This window comes from Macaca fascicularis, chromosome 11, assembly GCF_037993035.2.
Source record: "Macaca fascicularis isolate 582-1 chromosome 11, T2T-MFA8v1.1".
NCBI classification, from domain to species: Eukaryota; Metazoa; Chordata; class Mammalia; order Primates; family Cercopithecidae; genus Macaca; species Macaca fascicularis.
In genome coordinates, this window is record NC_088385.1 from 46,467,663 (window position 1) to 46,487,755 (window position 20,093).

At 37.6% G+C, this 20,093-nt stretch overlaps 1 protein-coding gene across 9 annotated transcripts in view; it reads right to left on the bottom strand.

Moving 5' to 3' along the window:
- Positions 1-20,093, bottom strand: part of SLC2A13 (solute carrier family 2 member 13) — a 369,307-nt gene that overhangs the window by 256,058 nt on the left and 93,156 nt on the right. For 3 of the 9 annotated variants that reach the window (XR_012420134.1, XR_012420135.1, XM_074006603.1), the window contains one exon: positions 15,531-15,620. The exons of the other annotated variants lie outside the window; for them this stretch is intronic. The gene's annotated coding sequence lies outside the window, so the exon portion shown is untranslated. The remainder of the gene's footprint in view (positions 1-15,530; positions 15,621-20,093) is intronic. 9 annotated transcript variants of the gene reach the window in all.

Here is a 20,093-nt window from a genome sequence, read left to right on the forward strand (position 1 = left end):
AATTATAACAAACTGTCTCTCAGACCACAGTGCAATCAAACTAGAACTCAGGACTAAGAAAATCAATCACAACCGCTCAATTACATGGAACCTGAACAACCTGCTTCTGAATGACTACTGGGTACATAACGAAATGAAGGCAGAAATAAAGATGTTCTTTGAAACCAATGAGAACAAAGATACAACATACCGGAATCTCTGGGACACATTTAAAGCAGTGTGTAGAGGGAAATTTATAGCACTAAATGCCCACAAGAGAAAGCAGGAAAGATCTAAAATTGACACCCTAACATCACAATTAAAAGAACTACAGAAGCAAGAGCAAACACATTCAAAAGCTAGCAGAAGGCAAGAAATAACTAAGATCAGAGCAGAACTGAAGGAGATAGAGACACAAAAAACCCTCCAAAAAAATCAATGAATCCAGGAGCTGGTTTTTTGAAAAGATCAATAAAATTGATAGACCGCTAGCAAGACTAATAAAGAAGAAAACAGAGAAGAATCAAATAGACACAATAAAAAATGATAAAGGGGATATCACCACTGACCCCACAGAAATACAAACTACCATCAGAGAATACTATAAACACTTCTACACAAATAAACTAGAAAATCTAGAAGAAATGGATAATTTCCTGGACACTTACACTCTCCCAAGACTAAACCAGGAAGAAGTTGAATTCCTGAATAGACCAATAGCAGGCTCTGAAATTGAGGCAATAATTAATAGCCTACCAACCAAGAAAAGTCCAGGACCAGACGGATTCACAGCCGAATTCTACCAGAGGTACAATGAGGAGCTGGTACCGTTCCCTCTGAAACTATTCCAATCAACAGAAAAAGAGGGAATCCTCCCTAACTCATTTTACGAGGCCAGCATCATCCTGATAGCAAAGCCTGGCAGAGACACAACAAAAAAAGAGAATTTTAGACCAATATCCCTGATGAATATGGATGCAAAACTCCTCAATAAAATACTGGCAAACCGAATCCAGCAGCATATCAAAAAGCTTATCCACCATGATCAAGTGGGCTTCATCCCTGGGATGCAAGGCTGGTTCAACATTCGCAAATCAATAAACATAATCCAGCATATAAACAGAATCAAAGACAAAAACCACATGATTATCTCAATAGAGGCAGAAGAGGCCTTTGACAAAATTCAACAGCCCTTCACGCTAAAAACTCTCAATAAATTCGGTATTGATGGAACGTATCTCAAAATCATAAGAGCTATTTATGACAAACCCACAGCCAATATCATACTGAATGGGCAAAAACTGGAAAAATTCCCTTTGAAAACTGGCACAAGACAGGGATGCCCTCTCTCACCACTCCTATTCAACATAGTGTTGGAAGTTCTGGCTAGGGCAATCAGGCAAGAGAAAGAAATAAAGGGTACTCAATTAGGATAAGAAGAAGTCAAATTGTCCCTGTTTACAGATGACATGATTGTATATTTAGAAAACCCCATTGTCTCAGCCCAAAATCTCCTTAAGCTGATAAGAAACTTCAGCAAAGTCTCAGGATACAAAATTAATGTGCAAAAATCACAAGCATTCTTATACACCAGTAACAGACAGAGAGCCAAATCATGAATGAACTTACATTCACAATTGCTTCAAAGAGAATAAAATACCTAGGAATCCAACTTACAAGGGATGTAAAGGACCTCTTCAAGGAGAACTACAAACCACTGCTCAGTGAAATAAAAGAGGACTCAAACAAAAGGAAGAACATACCATGCTCATGGATAGGAAGAACCAATATTGTGAAAATGGCCATACTGCCCAAGGTAATTTATAGATTCAATGCCATCCCCATTAAGCTACCAATGACTTTCTTCACAGAAGTGGAAAAAACTTCTTTAAAGTTCATATGGAACCAAAAAAGACCCTGCATTGCCAAGACAATCCTAAGTCAAAAGAACAAAGCTGGAGGCATCACACTACCTGACTTCAAACTATACTACAAGGCTACAGTAACCAAAACAGCATGGTACTGGTACCAAAACAGAGATATAGACCAATGGAACAGAACAGAGTCCTCAGAAATAATACCACACATCTACAGACATCTGATCTTTGACAAACCTGACAAAAACAAGAAAAGGGGAAAGGATTCCCTATTTAATAAATGGTGCTGGGAAAATTGGTTAGCCATAAGTAAAAAGCTAAAACTGGATCCTTTTCTTACTCCTTATATGAAAATTAATTCAAGATGGATTAGAGACTTAAATGTTAGACCTAAAACCATAAAAACCCTAGAAGAAAACCTAGGTAATACCATTCAGGACATACGCATGGTCAGGGACTTCATGTCTAAAACACCAAAAGCAACGGCAACAAAAGCCAAAATTGACAAATGGGATCTAATTAAACTAAAGAGTTTCTGCACAGCAAAAGAAACTACCATCAGAGTGAACAGGCAACCTACAGAATGGGAGAAAATTTTTGCAATCTACTCATCTGACAAAGGGCTAATATCCAGAACCTACAAAGAACTCAAACAAATTTACAAGAAAAAACAAACAACCCCATTAAAAAGTGGGCAAAGGATATGAACAGACACTTCTCAAAAGAAGACATGCATACAGCCAACAGATACATGAAAAAATGCTCGTCATCACTGGCCATCAGAGAAATGCAAATCAAAACCACAATGAGATACCACCTCACATCAGTTAGAATGGCAATCATTAAAAAGTCAGGAAACAACAGGTGCTGGAGAGGATGTGGAGAAATAGGAACACTTTTACACTGTTGGTGGGATTGTAAACTAGTTCAACCATTGTGGAAAACAGTATGGCGATTCCTCAAGGATCTAGAACTAGAAATACCATTTGACCCGGCCATCCCATTACTGGGTATATACCCAAAGGATTATAAGTCATGCTGCTATAAAGATACATGCACACGTATGTTTATTGCGGCACTATTCACAATAGCAAAGACTTGGAATCAACCCAAATGTCCATCAGTGACAGACTGGATTAAGAAAATGTGGCACATATACACCATGGAATATTATGCAGCCATAAAAAAGGATGAGTTCATGTCCTTTGTAGGGACATGGATGCAGCTGGAAACCATCATTCTCAGCAAACTATTGCAAGAACAGAAAACCAAACACCGCATGTTCTCACTCATAGGTGGGAATTGATCAATGAGATCACTTGGACTCTGGAAGGGGAACATTACACACCGGGGCCTATTATGGGGAGTGGGGAGGGATGGCATTGGGAGTTACACCTGATGTAAATGATGAGTTGATGGGTGCTAATGAGTTGATGGGTACAGCACACCAACATGGCACTGTATACATATGTAACAAAACTGCACATTGTGCACATATACCCTAGAACTTAAAGTATAATAAAAAAAATAAATAAAGTAGTACATTTTAAAATTAAAAAAAAAAAGAAAAGAAATTCCCATTTCAGTATTTGTAATGCTAGCAGATGCATACTTACTTCTGATTCTTCCAGTTTCCAGCAATCGGTCACTAATCAGTTTATTTATTTATAAAGATGACTCACATCTTTTAATTAGCTAACAGTCATGTGTGTTCAATTTTCATTTCTGTCTTTCTTCCTAAATTTGACCCCATATAATACGTTCATGAAACTAATGAGCCCTTCCCACCTTTCCTCTGTGGCTGAAAGAAGTGCCCAATGTGAAGTGAGCACGTACATTCTGCAAGAAGCGAACTCATTCACAATTTTCTATAAGAAACAGTGATGGAATTGCAGAAAATTTTGTTTCCTTATAGGTTAGGTTGTCATATTTTTTATAATAAACATGGATTATTTTTAAAAATTCAAAATTTTAAGCACAGTGTCTAGTAAGTATATGAAAGAAGAATTAGTAAATAGTTCAAGAGTAGTAAAAATATTGTAAAAGTTTATAAGTTCTTTTTTGCTATTCAAAGAAAAAAAAGCCACACAAAATTAACTGACTGTCCACCAAATTATTTTATCTACAATCGCTGCTGAAAACAACTTTAAAACTTTTTTTTAAAAAAAAAGGTCATTACTATTTTAAAATGAAGCATAATCCCAGAACTAGACTCACATAGCTTTTAAATTATGGTGGGAAAAGTGTACCCTTATACAGTACATTGGAAAGTGTATACTGTTCCAATAAGATAAGCTTTGTTTTGAATTCTTAGTTCTTCTCTTTCCTAACAGGGTAACCTTGGACAAGATTGTTAACTTCGCCATCAATTTTTACAAGTATAAAATGATAATACTTCACATTTTAGTTCTTTGGCTTGCTGTAAGAATTAAAAGAAAAAAATATGGCACAATACCTTAGACACAGAAGTCATTAAATATGAGTGGAAGTATAATTATTCAAGTGAAGAAACACTATTCAAATAAGGAAGATATTGTTTATCAGCCTTAAAGATACCATACATGGAAAAATGCCTTATCTATGTTACGTTTATAATATACAGTGGGTTTTACAGGAAAACCCAGATTTTAAATATAAGCACTTTCTACTTCTGAAGTAAAGAGTCTGAGGTAATTAAACAGTATCAAAAGATTCAACTAGGTTAAAACAACATATATATAATTCCAAACTAATCAGCATCTCAAAACATTTAAGGATTAAAAAAAAAAAAACCTATCCAGATTTTTTTTTTCTTTTTTTTTTTTTTTTTTTTTTGACGGAGTCTTCCTCTGTCGCCCAGGCTGGAGTGCAGTGGCGTGATCCAGGCTCACTGCAAGCTCAGCCTCCCGGGTTCACGCCATTCTCTTGCCTCAGCCTCCAGAGTAGCTGGGACTACAGGTGCCTGCCACCACGCCCAGCTGATTTTTGTATTTTAGTAGAGACGTGTTAGCCAGGATGGTCTCGATCTCCTGACCTCTTGATCCACCCGCCTCAGCCTCCCAAAGTGCTGGGATTACAGGCGTGAGCCAATGCGCCTGGCCCCTATCCAGATTTTTTAAAATTTTAGACTCAATACAGTAACACACCTGCCAAAATGATTCCTTATAACAATATTATCTTATCTGAAATTCTGTTAATAAAAGTAGAACAGAGAAGCCCAAAAGATTTTACCAAGGCATAAAAAGCAGCAGGGCGGTGGTGATGAGAGGAAGCTCCAGGGTCAAGATACCAAATGTTAAGAGTATGGAGAAACGATTGGCCGGGCGTGGTGGCTCACGCCTGTAATCCCAGCACTTTGGGAGGCGAAGGCGGGCGGATCACGAGGTCAGGAGATCGAGACCATCCTGGCTAACACAGTGAAACCCCGTCTCTACTAAAAACACAAAAACAACATTAGCTGTGCATGGTGGTGGGCACCTGTAGTCCCAGCAATTCGGGAGGCTGAGGCAGGAGAATGACCTGAACCCAGGAGGTGGAGCTTGCTGTGAGCCCAGGTCACGCTACTGCACTCCAGCCTGGGCGACAGAGCCAGACTCTGTCTCCAAAAAAGAAAAAAAAAAAAAAAAGAGTATGGAGTAACAGTTAAACTAATCCTTCATATTGTAAGATGATACCTGAGCTTGGATGTCTAAAAGGTTGTGATTCAATGACTTCCAGCCAATATACTCTGAAGCTTAGAAAGAAACAAATGAACTAAAACAACACTGTAACACCATGAGATAAATGGTTGTGCACAATTCTACTTCTAGATATCTACCCTAAAGAAACACACATACATGTGCTCAAGAAAACATATACAAGGATGTTCATTATAGCATTGTTTATGATACCCCCAAATTTAATGCCTATTAATAAAAGAACACATAAACAGAATGTGACATTCCATATCTGGAATATTATAGAGAAGTTTAAAGGGATGGACTAGATTTATACAAGATCTAACTCAAATCAACTCAACTTGAAAGAAAGCAAGGAAGTAACAATACACGCATTATGATACTATTACCATAAAAATTCTCAAGGGGTGTGTGTGTGTGTGTGTGTGTGTGTGTGTGTGTGTGTGTGTGTGTCTGGAAGAATATTCCCCAAGTCTGTTATGGCCAGGGGTGGAGTAGAGAGGTATAAAATGCGTGGGATCAATGTGATGGGCAAATAGGAATTTAGCTTTATCTGTCCTGTTCTAACATTCCAAAAGGAGGCTGATTTATATATTACTTGTTAAACTAATTAAAGAAGAAAAATGCCTGATATCTTTGATCATAAATGATGAAAACATTTTACTAGCCAAATAGAATGTTTATGGTTTTAAACTGTTAGACAGTATCTATAAAATTGTGACTATTAATAGGAAATAGAACATTAAGGTTTTTGTTTGTTTGGTTGGTTTTGTTTTTGAGACAGGGTCTTATTCTGTCACCTAGGCTGGAGTACAGTGGCAATGGACTCCCTGGACTCAAGCAATTGTCCCACTTCAGCCACCCGAGTATCTGGGGCTTCAGGCATGTGCCACCACACCCAGCCAATTTTTAAAAAATTTTTTAAAGAGATGAGGTCTCACTATGTTGCCCAGGCTGGTCTTGAACTCTGAGCTCAAGCCATTCTCCCACTTTGGCTGCCCCAAAAGTGTTAGGATTACAGGCGTGAGCCATCATGCCTGGTGACATTTTCTTTTAACAAGCTCAAGATTGAGGCCAGAACTCTGCTCTAAAGCCCAGTGTAGAGACATGGGTCCTAAAACAAAATATTAAGTCAAAAGCCATCTGAAAAAGAGGCAGACTAACAATTAATGTCTCTTTGCTCAATTCTAACAGTATTTTGAAATTATTTGACTACAATTCTGATAATATTTACATTTGTTCCATTCTAAAAGAATGTGACATGTGGTAAAAGTCCCAGATGCTGCTAATCTATACAGGCACATGGAAACTCAAGAAAACATATGCACGGAAAAGGAAGCACAGTTCTTAAAACATTTCAGTATTGAATCCAGCAAGAGACAGATCTTATGTTGGTGTTTGTGGAGTCAGAAACTAAATGAATATCTTCTTAACAGATAAGGTAGTGTTAAATAAGGAACATTATTCAGAGACATCACTGAGCTGAAAGTTGTTTGGCTCTAGAAGTGAGAAATGTAGAATATTTGATATTTTTCCCACTGGAAAATAAATGTAATTGATGCCCTGTTATCTGAAATATTGATTATTAGGGGAAGTCAGCTAAGGTTACATTTATAAATAATTTTGTCACCCTAAAATATATAAATGCCATTCATTCTGCCATCTTGTGATGTAGGCAAGGCCTTTTTTTTTCTGAGCCTGGATCAGCTGACTAAAGCATTGTTTTTCTTGCAAAAAGCACAGAAAAAAATGTATTGTCTACAATCTCCATAAATAATAGTGAAAACTTAAGACAGTTAAGCAAATTCAGTATAGAATCCATCTAATTTTAATGATTTTTTCACAAACCTTTTAAAACCATCTTGCCCACAGTTTGAGAGCAGTTTTCTTTAATGACATCTTTATTGAATCTTTCCAAAACATTCAACTTAGGTTTTCACTGAAATTGCTCTCCCTTTTTATATTTTTCTCTCTTTAAATTTCTGTAATAGTTGATTCTACTACATAATTACAGCAACCAGCACAATGGCATAAACAGATTTAGAAACAAACCTAAATGACTTGGCAAACAGCCCAACAGACTGCATCACAAGTGCCAGGGTGTCCTGGAAAGTTATCTGCCAGCTGTGAATGTGTTGTGTTTTAGAGGTTTTAAAGAGTCTGGGGACCACCAGTTGGTTTGGTAAGTGTGAGATGCAGAGGCCCTTAGAAGAGCATCTGTGTAGTGTATCTCGTGCAAATGTTAAGTTACACTTCCTACTCACCAGCTTCGTTCCTCAGTCTTCATGTGGTAAAAAATACAACCACCTAAGATCCAGGCTACAGCCAGAGGCTCAACAAACTTTTGAGTAACCTCCCAGGCCCGCTACCAAGAGTTGGAGACACAAATAATAATGGTAGGCAGGGTTTATCAACATCACCTGTGTTGAGTGTTGACTTTTTGGGCCAAACAGTTCTATGTTGCAGGGGCTGCTCTGTGCATTTGTAGCATTAAACATCCTACTACTCACTAGATGCCAACAGCACATTCCCTGACAATCAAAAATGTCTCCAGACATTGCTAAATGCCCACTAGGGGGCAAAATTCCTCCTGACTGAGAACAAGTGAGGGTGAATCAGAAGCTTTCAGTTTCTAATAAACTTTCTTGGGTCCTTCCCTTTGTTGGGACTCACAGAATTTCATATTCTTGTATCTGTCAAGAATCTTCTTCTTCAAGTTTTATTGTAGATTCAGGGGATACATGTGCAGGTTTGTTACATAGATATATTGTGTGATGCTAAGGTTTGGGGTATAAATGATCCTGTCACCCAAAGAGTGAGCACAGGACCCAACAGGTTGTTTTTCAACCCTTTCCTTTCTCCCTCCCCCACCCTCCCTCTAGTAGTCCTCAGCGTCTACTGTTCCCATCTTTACGTCCATGTATACCCAATGCCTAGCTCCAGAATCTTTTGGTTGCCTTCTCTGAAATTCAGAGAAGTAAGCTGTGAACAGCCAGTTGTGGTTGCCTAATTTGTAGGGCTGAGGGCAAAATGAAAATGTGAGTCCCTTGCTCAAAAATTAAGACTCTGAAGTGACAGCAGAGGACTAAACCAAGGGCAGGGCCCTTCTGAGTGCAGGGCTCTGGGCAGCTGCAGAGTTGTCCATGAAGCCAGCCCTGCAATAGCCACCTTGTGATAGGCAGAGCAGGAGTTACAACCTGGGATTCCTGTCACTCTTCACTAAACTACAGTCACATGAAGATCTGCTGTATCTCAATAAGAGGTATTAATAGTTCAAGTTCCTAATTTTTATTACATGTTTTGCTAATATTCCTTATACTTAGCAAGAAATTTTGTACATAATAGTGAATTAGTTTCTCGTCTCAACTTTTTGAAACCAAATTTTTCAACAGAAACCTACTTAGATTCACAGTTCCAATTATAGGACTACAAAATAATTTGTGTTTTATTGGAAACAACCATGAGGAGTTTATTATATTTTATTAGTAGCATCTGTCTCCTGTCTTTGAATGCTGGAGAAGATATTAATGCTGTTCTTTTGCCATTTGGAAACAGATACTCTTTTCTCAAAAATTATCTTAGGCACTGGATTAATTCTCTAATTTATTCTTGTAATTTGGCAAGCATTTTAACTCCAGGTGGAGAAATTAGCATTGTTTCCAGAAAGATCAAGGGAGATACAAATTTACTACAGAATGTCAGAATGTGTGTTGCTTAAAGATGTGATGTTATAGTTTTCTATTGCATGGATGTGACCATGATGAACCTAAATTCGAGCTTAATATCATCAGTTTGGTCTTACCTGCCAAAGATCACCAGGACATACTTGCCTCTACCTTTTACTGCTCTGCCTTTTTCTTTTCCAACATTCTTCCAAATGTAAATCAGCAAAGCAATAACTGTCACAGATAACGTTGCTTCCAAAACACAAGTAGTAGGATATTGGTTCAGTAATGTTCAAAACAGCATATCGCAAACTTCCCAACAAATGTTTGGAATCCAATTTTATGGTCCCAGAATGGAAAGTGACACAGGAAATCACACTCCAGCACTGGGAGACAGCAGGCCTCTGGCACTGAATGACAATGCTGTAAGAAATTTCCGCTAGGGAATGTTTGACAGGAGATGCCACTTCTAACTCTGTGCTTTCAGTTTCTAAGTTCAAGTGAGTTGGTAAGAAAAATCCTGCTAAAGACATTTATATGATCTTCAGACATAAGGAGACAGTAAAGGAACATGCAGTAGCAGCTACAGTAAAAATGTTTTTAGTTTCTATAATCAAAAGATATATGCAGAGGATAGCTTCCAAAAACCCAAGTGCAAAAAGGGTATAGTCCAAATAATCAAGTGGTTTTACAAAATGATTTAAAAAAATAAAACCTGAGTAAAATAAACAATTTTCTACAAAGGCTAAGTGAGGTCGAAAATTTACAGTACAGTGAGAAAGGGATGGATTATGCTCTTAAGAGTAGGGGATCTTGTTTACCGCTCTCTTCTCATGTCTAAAAATACTATTGAATCAATACTTTTACAGAGCTTATAATGTGCCAGGCACTGTTCTCACAGCCTTACACATTTAATCATCCAATCTTTAAAATACAATTCTGAGACAGGTATTACAACTATCTCCATGCTACAGAAGAGGAAACAAGCATAGAGAGGTCAACTAAGTTGCCTAAAGTTGCACAGCTGCAATTTAAACCCAGGCAATTTGTTTCTAGATGTTAAGTAACACCCAACGGCACATAGCCTTGAACCACTCAAATCTGTCTTTCTGAAAAGCTGATCCCACTATATAATACAAGACCAACTATCTAAATCTACAATGGTAAGCCACTCAGACACTATATACATTTTGTATAATGAAAATAACTTCATTATAATTTCCTTTGGAGCTTATTTCACTAATGTACAAAAGATGAGAAATTCACTTTTAATGAGTTCTTACTGTGTGGCCCTACATAGGCACTGTATTTCCTTCATCCCATCCACGTCTCACCAAGATGTGGGACAACCTTCAGCACCTGCTTTTACAGAGGAAGAGACTAAATACTTGGGAGGAAAAGTGAAACCACTTGCCCAATTGTGTAACTGATGAGACTAATACTAAAACAAAGCCACATAATTTCAAGAGAAATAAGGAGGAAATGCATTCATATATATGTGTATATTTATTTATTTGTATTTGGAACATATCTATACTCAAACATTATACAGCATCAACTTCTTGCTTCCTTGTTTGAGTACCTGATCTTATCTAGTACATTATAAAAGCTCCTGGAGACGAAAGCCTTTGTTTTTAAAAACTTTGTACACCACATTACTTTTGGTATAATAACTGCAAGTAGTAAAAGCCCCAGAAACGTGTCAAATAATGGATGAATATTTATTTTTGGCCCAGAGGTAAATAAAACTAATGTACGAGTGTGTGTATGCTAATTAAATCAATTAAGTACAAAGTACAAAACTCTAACATCTGTGGAAATCTCTAGCTTCCACTGATTTACCTCAGAAGGTAAAGTATCCCTTTTGAAAAACAGGAAGGTTTTCCAGCTCATAGCAGATTGGTACACTGAAACTCCAAGTTGACAGAAAATTCACCTAAGAATTCCATAAAAAGATTCCATTTGAATACTTTAAAATTAAATGTTGGACTCATCCAGTTTATAAAAGATATTCTTTTTTTTTTTTTTTTTGAGACAGAGTTTCGCTCTTGTTGCCCAGGCTGGAGTGCAACGGCGTGATCTCGGCTCACCACAACCTCCACCTCCCGGCTCCAAGCAATTCTCCTGCCTCAGCCCCCTGAGTAGCTGGGATTACAGGCATGTGCCACCATGCCCAGCTAATTTTTTTGTATTTTTATTAAAGACAGGGTTTCTTTATGTTGGTCAGGCTGGTCTCGAACTCCCGACCTCAGTTGAGCCGCCCTCCTCGGTCTCCCAAAGTGCTGGGATTACAGGCATGAGCCACCGTGCCCAGCCAAAAGATATTCTTAAATTATCACCTTCATATTCAAAATAAGATTTCTATCATAATGCTATATTAGATCCAGCCAATTTTTATTTGATATTATTATAGAAAACAAATTTGTTTTATGCAAATGACTACATTTTGGGAAAAATAATTTTCTAAGACCACTGAATTATGTAATATGTAAAAACTCCAAGACTACATTAAATACACATCTTGTAGGTATGTCTGTATTTCTGTGAGTATAATTTTACAAGTAATGAAGTATATGAAAGAATTTTTAAAGGGTCTATTTCTCATGTTACATATGTCTAGTTAATAACTATAACTTATTCTTATCTGAGTACTTAAGAATATGAGAACAATAACCTTTACTAGCCTATTTAAGAAGAAAAAAAACATTTTCCAAGGAATTCAACATGGGTCTGAATTCTGAATTTGGCCACTTAGTAGCCAAGGAGACCTATGCAATTTATATTCGTGGCCTGTGTTTTTTCTCAATAAAAGAAGTGATTCTGATATTGAAAAAGCACCTTTCTAAAAGTTGTTCAACATGGTTTTGTTGTAAAATACTACTGAACCTTTCTATCTAGTGGAATTCCTCATCAGAACAAGTCTCTGACACCAAGATCCTGTTAATAATTGGGTCTCTGGTCAGTTTACCTGAGTAGCTTACTAATTCACTTGGCAGGTAGAGCTGCTCAGTACAAATTTTCCTTTCGAATAAAACTAAAGGCAAATGTAAGTCTGGGTTTCCTTTCTGGAAATATACTACTCACTTCTTCACTTCCTCCAGTCTCAGAGGGCACCTCATGAAAAGGGCCGTAACTCACCTTTCTAACCCAGGCTTCCAACACTCTGCCTCCTCCATTGCACTTGATCTTTCCCCATCACACTCATCGCTTCTTGGTGTGTTACATATTCCTTTATTGTCTGTGTCCCTTCATCAGCATGTATGTCCATGAAAGCAGACATTTTGCTGTTGTCCAGCAACATATAAAGGCAGATGGGTTGGAATTCTAAATTTGGCCACTTAGAAGCCAAGGAGATCTATGCAGTTTACTTGAGGTTTTTCTCATCTCTAAAAGAGTATAATAATAATAATGATAATAAAAATGATTTCACACAGGATTGTTACAAATTAAAAGATACAATAATACCATGTGAAGTGTGACACACAGTACATGACACATCATAAATATTCAAAAAAGAATAATGCTCTTTTATTACTTTTCAAAAAAATGCTAACAGATAAAATCAGAAAAGTCATATGATTGCTTTTCAAACTTTGCTCTTTAAGAGCAATAAAACTTTAAATGATATTATTCCTCTTTGCTGCCACAAATGTCAGCTACACAGTTATGCAGCTACAGCCATGATTCCATAGAATAATAAAGAACTTATAATTTGAAAACATACTAAACCCCCCCCAAAAAAACACAACTCTTGAAATTTGAATATCCAGAAGACCATTATTAAGCATAAGATAGAAAAATCTACAAAATTATTACATAAATGATGCCAACTGTGTTACTGTGTTTCAGTAATTCTTGTGAAATGAACAGAAACCCTGATAAGCTGTTTCAAAAAGTAAAATTAAAACAGTTTTCACAGAACATTTTTGAGAACTATGAGTTTCCAATTACTTCTCAAAGTCAGTGTATATAAATATAAACTAACTAATGAGAGTAGCAGAAACAAACCAAACACCAAATTTCACATCTAAGATTCTGACTACAAGTCTATGGTCAAGACAATTGTTGTCTTAAAAGTGCTGAAGCCACTGTAGTAACAGCTAGTGAAAATATATTTGAATTTCATAGGCTCATCTTTCACAGTAGAGAGAAATTCCATCACATCTTGAAGTGTACATACCTATAATAAGGGCCTAGTCTGAATTATAATCTATTCTCTAGAGTTATAAATAAAACCTAGCTCATTAATTAGTAAGGGTTATTTCCTAAATTCAGACAGTAACAAGGGTCTGCTTCAAATCACATGAGATTTTATAACTTTCATATTTGAAATTTCATTATACTTATAAATATTTCTTATCAAAAAATAAGTTTTTTCAATGGGCCCAACATGTCAGCAACTAGAAGAAAATACTAATAACTTCTGATATACACATAAATTCCAAACAGTTTTGCTAAAAGTCTACAATGAGTTTCTAGACATATACATCTGCCTTTGTAAATAGGGACATTCAACAAATAGTCATTTTGCACTGACTTACGTCTCCTTCTCACCAACCACACTTCCCCAGGGTGTCAGGATGACTAAGTAGCATAGAGGGAAGGAGTCTACATACTGTAAGAACTCCATTTCCTCCTCCAAATCTCAGGAGTCAAAGAACAGACATCACCATCCACTCATCTCACATAAACGGAAAGTCAGACAAACATTTATGAAGTGCCTTGCTAACGTCAGGCAATGACTGTATCTGGCAGTGAGGATACAAAGATAAGTAAGGCTAAGTTGCTAGTGGAGACAAATATAATGTTGACCGCTCCAGAGACGTATCACAAAGGTTCCCAGGGAGTCGAGAGAAGGAAGGCACTCTGCCCTCTCATATTGCAACATAAGATTACTTCCAACCTTCCTTTTGACTCCCGTTTACCTGCTCTATAAAATCCCAGAATTTCTCCCTCTTCTTTAAGGATTTCCTCATTAATGAACCTTCTCTCTATTGCAAGAGCCTGAATAAAATCATCTCCTTAATTGTTTGGTGCATTTTAACGTTTACAAAAGGTATCATCTTACTTTGACTGTAATTCAAGGCAAGGGAGCTAAGATTTCTGTTGCTGCGTCAAGCCATTTTGACAGTGCAGCTGGCTCCAGTCTCAGATGATGAGAGACTCAACTCTCAACATAGAAACTGGGCCTCTTTTGGTGCCCCATTAGATCAAATGTGACATCATGTGCTGAGATGGACCTGTGGGACTGTGACATATGAAGAAGTGACTGTGGCTGGGCGTTGAAGAAGCCATGTGCTCTGAGCAGTGGTCTCATAAAAGTATGTTGCTACAATTATAGAGGCTTCCCTGCAATATTTCTTTAGAAGTTCCTCTGTTACTAGACGCCCTGTGCACACTTACACATGGACACAAACATTGACAACTTTACCTTCTGCACAGAAGCCAAACCCACTAGGAAATACCTCACTGAAGAGGCTTCAATGCACATATTTTAAAAAAAGAAAAAAGAAAAGAAAGAATGTGAATAGCATCCTCAAATTAGTCCAAAGAATACAAACTGAGGAAACTGATAAAAACAGACATACTTAATGGTTAAAGAAGGAACTGGCAAACTATAGCTCATGGGTCAAATCTGGTCAGCTGCTTTTATAAATAACAAAACATAACATAACAAGCACAAAATAATAAGCTTCACACTTTACTGGAACGAATCCACACTCATTTTTAAAATATATTTTCTGTGGTTGTGTGCTGTAACAGCAGAGACAAGTAGTTACAATGAAGACCACTGGCCAAAAAGCCAAGTATTACTATCTGGCCCTTTACAGAAAAAGTTTGACAACTCCTAGGATAATGCATCAAAATTAATGCCTAATCCTCAACACAGAGAACAGCCTCCAAACTCGAAATTATATTCAAGTATAGTTAAAAGATCACCATTCTACTTTCTCAATAGTTCTTTCTTTTGGGTGAAATATGATTTTTCCTAATTTGTAGACTTTCTATTCTTGTGCAACACAATTAAAATAACACCAGCATCTATTGGACTAAGCAGGAAGAAATGCTTAAGCACTTCTGGTTCAGACTTTTTGTCAACTGAACAATAAACTGTGTTAAATTTTGCTAATGGAGACTAATATGAAAAAGCCTCCTTAGCCCAGAGAAGACTCCTAATATGTTACTGCTTTTCAAATTTCATATAATTCTTTTTGTGAGGCAATAATTGCATCTTTTTTGCAGGGTTCACTGATTGGAATAAACAGTGAAGGTCAGGGGATGTGAACGATCTCAGGGTGTCTCCCAACTCCACCTCACCTCCTCAGATCCCACCCACACCATTTCCTCCTCACCCTGAGAGTCAGGAGGCACTTGGTAATGTTGAGTGCTTCTTGCTTGCTCTCTTGGTCTGACGATGGAGTCAAGGCACTACTGAAATAAACCTGGAAAGATACATTCAAACGAGATTGTAAAGGAAGTTTAATAATAAGTTAAGGAACATGTTTCTGAAGAGGAGAGGGACATGATCCTGTCTGTGTGTTGCAATGATAATTTTGGAGGGCATGGGGAAAGGATGGAGAGGGAAGTTACTAGAAACAAGAATGGCTGACACTGTTACTCAGGCAGAGAGAATAAGCACCAGAGACCTTGCCCAGGCAATGGCAGCAACAACCGAGAAGAGAAAAGAGATGGGAAATACAGGCTCAAGGTGCAAGCAACTGAACTATTTTGCCAACTGATTTTGAAGTTCATTGTCTTTTTCCCATTTTATAGCTGTTTGAATGCTTTCCTTTTAGAAAAGGACATTCTTAAGGACATTTGATTGTTAGGTTCTAAGCTCTTTAAGAGCAAGAACAATGCCTAATTTCTTTTTTTTCCCCTAATATTTACATCCCAACTGCATGGCACAGATGTTGTGGCATGAGATGCAGTCTGCAGAGCAGAACAGGGAGAAACTGGAGTGGTAGCAGCTGGGGCCCAGATCCCGCCTCCTTCGCTTCCTAGCTGTTTGCCCTTGCCAGCACTCCATTTCCTCAGTACAACGTGGATTATAATGTCTGTTTTAGGACTGTTTTAAGAATGAGAGAGAAAAGAGAAAGGGAGAATGTGTTTCTATAGATGTGCATGTAACATTTATAGAAATGGGCATTCAGGAAAAAGAAATTGTTACTAGTATTTTCACACTAGTTGCCCCTCCCCTTTAGGAAAGAACATTTACCGGGCTTGGTTTTCTCTCAAAAATTATCTTGAAGGTTTATTTTATTCTAAGAGATGTGCAGTGGGAGTCATTTTCAAGGAAGTACCTTGAAAAATCCAGGGGAAAAATTGTACTGAAAAATGTGAGACACTTACACAGCAATTGATTATAGTTCTAGCTCAATAAACCTAATAATTTTCTCCTCACTATATCCTGCCAAGGACACACCTCCTTATTGAAGGCTCAATGTTTCAAGAAATAATAGGTGTTAATAAGTGAGTTAATTGAAATGTGCATCTAAAGCAAGGTATTCAATAAGATACTGATTAAAAATACTGCTCAGTACCAGAGGGTTTAGAGGGACCTAGGCAGAGCAGTAACAAGAGGAGAAAATTAATGGCATTTGACCACTCTAGTTCCCCAATACAAATCCAACTCAAGATATGAGGGAAAAAATGAGGTTTCTTTGATTTTTGAGAAACTCTGAGAAGATCTCTGCTGACATTTGAGAATAGGCAAGTTTCTTCAGAGAGTGCATGACATGGTAATGTGGTTTGGTTCTGTGTCTCCACCCAAATTTCATGTCGAGTTGTAATCCCCAGGTGTCAAGGGAGGGACCTGGTGAGAGGTGATCAGATCACGGAGGCGGCTCCCTCATGGGGTTCTCATGATAGCGAGTGAGTTCTCACGAGCTCTGACGGTTTAAAACTGTGTGGCTTTCTTTACTGTCTTTCTCCTGCCGCCATGTGAGACGTGCCCTTCTTCCCCTTCATCTTCCACTACGATTCTAAATTTCCTGAGACCTTCCCAGCCATGCAGAATTGTGAGTCAATTAAACCTCTTACTTTATAAATTACCCAGTCTTGAGTAGTTATCGCAGTGTGAAAATAGATTAATACACAGGGCCACTGATATTCTGATTCTAGAGACTATCCATGGAATTGTCTTCTTATCCCAACACTAAAGAATGGCTCCTGTGCCTTCCCCTCTGAGGTGGAAAAAAAAATCGGTTTTCTTCACGACCTTCTTGTAACCTCCTACAAAGATCAGGTAACCTTTAAAGGGCATAGTAATTTGCTGTATCTTGAAGAAAAAATGTCTCCAGATCATGGTTTTATTTACAAAGCAGACTGTCACCTATACTGAATGATGGATTTCAAGTTAAGTTGGAAGTGAGCTACCCTGAGCAGCAACCATGAATTACATTCATTTTCAAATGTCTACCTTGTGGGTTTTTTTTTTTTTCATTCCATTTAATTGTATTAAATACAGAGCAGTAAAATATAGTGTGAACCTCACAGTGAGTGGGGAAAAAACAGAGATTTGACAAAGTCACAGTTCTTTCTGCATGAATCTTTTTTATGAGACATGGATTTAAGTACATCTTAGCAAGAAAACAAAAATATAGCTTTGAAGTATTACCTATCTACTTACTAAGACAATCTGGATTTTCAATATAAATCAAGGAAAATCACTTAAAAGCCTACAAGTAATCTGAAAAATGTTTTCTTCTCCAGTGAGTATGCTGAGTGGCAAATCTCTGTGCTGTTCTTTATCCTCATGTAACAACAGAACAGTTAATGACATTTTAATGTAAAATCCAAGAATGATTCCGATTCTACATAAGATTTTAAAAGTTCTCTGGGGTTTAGAAAACTGATAACAACCTTTATTTAAAGCCATATTTAATGAAATAATGTTTCTTTTAAGTAAGTCAGCATGCCTAAGAAAATAAGTTTTACTAAAAACTGAACAGAGTTGCATATTGTTTTAATAGTCCTTCAGCTTACAGCTTAACACAAGAATTGAGAATTAAAGCAGCTTTTTATCTGACCTTTTGTTTTAATCTACTGTTTACCAGCCTAATACTTTGACAATTTTTGAAATTTTACAACAATCTCTAGAATATTGGATATAGAAATGTTTTCTTTGCCAATATTCAGAAAATGGCAGGTCATCTTACCAAGAACAATTTATCAATATCTATTTAAAGTTCACCTAGTAAATGACATACATGCATTGTTTTGGGTCAGGTAACACTGTACTATTACCAAATGAAAAAAATAAAAGCAAACTACCAAATATATTAGGGAGAATGACTACTTTCCTCTAAGTGCAGCAGATGTCAATTGCAGTGAGTATTTGACTGCATTGTCATTATGCTGAAACTGGATTTCTAAAGAAACGCACAGAAGAATTTCTATCAAAATACAATAAATATTTACCCCCTCTGACCTCTCTGCAGAATATGATTTGCTGAAAGGGTCACAGTCAATATCAATTCACAGAAAAAGAAAATGACTTACGAGAAGGTAAGACTTCATGACCAAATTGCAAAATTACTAGACGAAAAAAAAGAGGAAGATGTAGCTGTCCCTTCCTATACATGACAGACATGACCCCCAAAGAACTGGAAGTAAATCAAATCATGTTTTAAAATGAACTCACAGGAAGCTCTTGAATAAGTTCTCTTTCCTACAATACTCTTGCTTTCCAGGCTAGAGATCAAACTCTTTGTCCAAGGCAAAGCCGATGTTCACCCAGATTCCTGAGCTCATTAGTTGATAAAATTAAATAATGGAAATCTTGCTGGCTTGCATGTTTTCACATAGATTATATATCACACAGGTAACCTGAATACCCTATTACAGTGACTAGCACCTAGTGGGCCTGCATCTAATTCCAATCTGAAACATTACCTAGTGCCCATGAGTTGCTACTTCTCCTATATGACTAAATGTTGAGATTTTACAGACCAAAGGTAGGGCCAATATCCTGGCTGGCATTCTTCTATTTAATAAGTCCACTTTGAAAGTACATGATCTAGATGATCTAGGTAATATTAACTGTAAAACAATTTTTAAGGCCAGGTGTGGTGGCTCATGCCTGTAATCCTAGCACTTTGGGAGGCCAAGGCAGGCAGATCACTTGAGGTCAGGAGTTCGAGGCCAGCCTGGCCAACACGGTGAAACCCCGTCTCTACTAGACATACAAAAAAGTAGCTGGGCATGGTGGTGCATGCCTGTAGTCCCAGCTACTGGGGAGGAGGCAGGGGACTCACTTGAACCCGGGAGGCAGAGGTTGCAAAGAGCCAAAATTGTGCCACTGCACTCTAGCCTGGATGACAGTACAAGACTCTGTCTCAAAAAAAAAAAAAAAAAAAAAAAAAAAAGCCCATGACCATTTTTAAGCTCCTTGGATTGAACCCATGCTATAAACAGATTTATAAAAGGCTGCTCTTTGCTGCCCTAAGGCATGCAGTCAGTGTCTCCCTTGCCTTCCTTCCTTTACTCAATCTGTCATTGCACTGATGCTGTCCTAATAACCTCATTCTCCCTAAACATACTGCTTTTTTATTTCCCTAGCTTTTTGCAGTAGTTCTAACACCACCATCTGTATGTTTCTCTAGAGAAAGCTTTTGTTGTTCATGCTTTCGTCGTTCATGCTTTCCTTCCAATGATCCGTGGCCTTAGCACCACAATGATCCTGCCTTAGTACCACCACTTCAGAGTGGAGAGGAGGACGACAGAGATGGTGCCTTACCTAAGACCTCCCAGAAGCTGTGCCTGAAGGGTTCCTGCAGCAGGGCCAGGGAGCCCCTTCTGACACGGCATGGCAGCAACAGCCTTTACTTTCCTTTCACCTTCTCCCAGGGTACACTTGTTTGCTGGTACAGGATAAGAAACTAAAGAAGTCAAATAAGCGCTATCAAACAAGG